At 40.8% G+C, this 3,307-nt stretch overlaps 1 pseudogene; it reads right to left on the bottom strand.

Moving 5' to 3' along the window:
* Positions 1–11: 11 nt before the first annotated feature.
* LOC110264474 (protein FAR1-RELATED SEQUENCE 5-like) lies at positions 12–2,939 on the bottom strand (annotated as a pseudogene).
* Between the last annotated feature and the right edge of the window lie 368 nt (positions 2,940–3,307).

Below are 3,307 nucleotides of genomic sequence, written 5' to 3' on the forward strand. Positions count from 1 at the left end.
CAAGATATTAACTAGGCATAAGTCTCCCTTGGGCATCTGCATCCTCTCATGCGGGAGTGAACTATACCTACCCCTCTCCACCACACTCCCTGTGCCCAAGTAGAACATGAATCAAACATTAATATTATCCACAATCTCCTGCCTTAATAACATCTAACATCACAATAAAGCCACAACATAAATAGAATAAACTACTTGCACTTAGCACCAACAGTCTTGGTTCAAACAAGTCTCACTCATAAGTAAAACACCACATAAGAACCATTTTTACCGCACAATAACCTACCATAATAAGGTCTAATATGACAACACAACTAGAATCATAAAAGTGGATAAGCAAACTAAAAATATGTAACCTTATCCTAATTAGCTGAACACTTCATTCACATGAAGTCATGGCCATCCAACTAACTTCTTTGTGACCTCTTTCCAGAATAATGAACTTTCCTATGGCTGGGTCCACCATCCTACAAAATGATATTTGGTCCGTTATATTAAGTAATGAAGTTCAGAATATTAATGCACTACAAATATAATCAAATAAGTAACAAGTATCAACGTGAAGTATTACCGCAAGTAGCGAATACGGTAAATGATAATCCTAGGAATTAACCAACATATACAAATCTCATTGTCATCTGTGGCAGTGCAATTTTTTTGGTCGTGGCCTAATCCGAGGCACCGCCTACAACACCTCTCGTTATTGTCATTCGTGCCCCCGCGAGGTGCACTCTTTGGCCTGATAACCTTTGGGTCAAGAATGTAGGTTTGATCTGCCCCTGCTTGAATGCGACAACCCCTTTGTCCTATGACACAAAGAGATTCAGACTCCTTCGACATTTTGGCAACTTCTGCCATGGTGGTGTCGTATGTTTCCGTGGCTTGTACAACTAGAAAACACATCGGCAGGTAGGCACCCCACAATGCGCCGTATCTAATGCGAAACCCTTCCGTGGGATTTAATGTCGCATCCATATTATTGCTGCCAGTTACTTTGGCTCCTTTGCACCACCTACAAAGCACCAATCAGGTCGACAACTCTTCTTTCTCTAGCTCTTTGAGGACACAAAATATATGGCAGCAAGGGATCCCTAATCTCTCCCACAACTTACAAGGACATGCATACTTATCATAACTTCTATCTAAGAACACCAAGTACACATGATGGGACCTTCGAAACTTTCTGAACATGAACTTCTCGGTGCTACCAATACTGTCCCTGTGCAAGATTAACAATGCTACAACCCCGTTGATCTGTTTTTGCACCTCGTAGAATATCTCCCTCGTGTACCACTTGCTCGCAGATCTTTCCAAGGTTTTGAGACCCGTAGTCATCACTGGATTTGAGTAAAGAGTCTTGTAATCTGCAATGAATTCGTTATTCCGGTAATCCTTAAGTACTCAATCCAGGTCCTCAACCAACTCAAGTAAGCAATTCCCAGACTTGATAAATTTCTTCAATGATGAATTAATACCCTCGCATCGAGAAGTAGTTCGAATGCCGGCACAAAACTTCCCACCCAAGCAAGCATTTTCCCACATATCTCTCTTTTCGTATGTCTTTGCAACCTCATCATTGTCCTCTAGACCGAATGACGTAACCATGTCCACCCAATAATTGTCAAACTCTTCCACATCAAAGTGACCATACACAGTAGTCTTAAACGCAGCACAAAAATCTTTGTCCTTAATATTCACAACAGTATTTCGAGCAAGATGCCAGGTGCATACTCTATGTGTCGCATTTGGAAATTCACTTCTAATGGCATCTCGCATGGATTCATCGCCATCTGTGACAACCACTTTTGGCTCCTTGTGCTTCATTACCTCCAAGAAACTCTTTAGCAACCATTTATAGGACAGAATCTTCTCATCCTCTAGCAAACCAAACCCAAAAATAATTGTCTGTTTGTGGTGGTTAGTGCCCGAAAAATATTACAAGAGGTCTATTATATAAATTTTTTCTGTATGTTGAGTCGAATGCCAACACATCACTGAAGCATTTGTAGTCATGTTGTATGTAACCACATGACAAAACATTTGACCAAGATGCTTCTCAGCGCAATACGAGTACTGCACAACTGACATAGGATCCAACTCAGCCTTACCCTTCAAGTAGCTTATTGCTACAACTGCATCTCCCTCCACGATCTTGGATTGCCTAACTTCATCCATATAATTATATAAGTCTTTACTTATGAAGTTAAGATTGTGATATCCACCACACATATGGGCAAAGAAGCCCATGATTTGAGTTGTCTGGAACCCGGATTCATGCATGTTATATATATGCGCTTTGTGACCTTCTGTGACCTTCCTATGCAGTGCCATTACATTAGTGAACTCTGGGGACACCAAGTCGTGATTATGCTTCTCAACCAATGTCTCTGTTCGCCACTTCCCACAAATTTTGTCCAGAAAGACAACAAGCTTGGCATTGCAATTTGTTCTCATTTCCGATTTATGGGGCATTTTTCTATCAACCCTCTCATAGTGCTTCTTTTCACGGAGCCCTTGTTGATTGCAATAGAAAAACTTCCTTACAATATTTTCCTCCTCGTTTTTAATAGAATCTCCCTTTCGCACCGCAAAACCAATACCCTTTGCATACGCCACATAACTTGCACATGCATCTTCAACCCTACTAAACTCTGAGATAATAACACAGAAGCATTCACAGGGTCTGGACTGTTGAATTGTTCACCCATGATCTTCTCTAAGTTCTCATGATCCTCTGTGGAGACATCTATGTTGCTTCCACCACCATGCCAGCCTTCGTATTCATTGTCGGCAGGGCCACTATCCCCTTCCTCAGTCGGCAGTTCCTCTAACCCGTTCGAATCATCTTTGTCACTCGAATTAGTGCTCCAACCATCAGTCCATCGGCCTAACAACTCTGGCGTGCTGCCATCGTCCAAATCCGGCTCACTACTAGACATCCCTGGGTTAAACAAAAATGAAGCCATTGAGGAACAAAGCATGTCGTAGACATAATCAATTACGAAATTAACTTAAATGGAGACAATTGCTATACAATTAGGCAGTAACTAAAGTCCAAGGTTGTGAGTCGATGGTCTATCCCTAGCCCATTATCACTGAGTTGTAATTAAAACTTTAGCCAATTAAACTTATTATTATATCACATAAAAAAATACTATTAATTTTTTAAAAAAATTCGGGACATCACTTTTGGCTAATGCAAATCTCTACTTCTTGTAATATAGTTCACACTTGAAAAATATTGGGATGTGCATTCACATCATTTGTCACACTACCTGGGCCTAAACCTTCCAATGCCTAAATGCAA

The sequence above is a fragment of the Arachis ipaensis genome, chromosome B7 (genome assembly GCF_059453495.1).
Source record: "Arachis ipaensis isolate K30076 ecotype BB chromosome B7, ASM5945349v1, whole genome shotgun sequence".
NCBI lineage: Eukaryota > Viridiplantae > Streptophyta > Magnoliopsida > Fabales > Fabaceae > Arachis > Arachis ipaensis.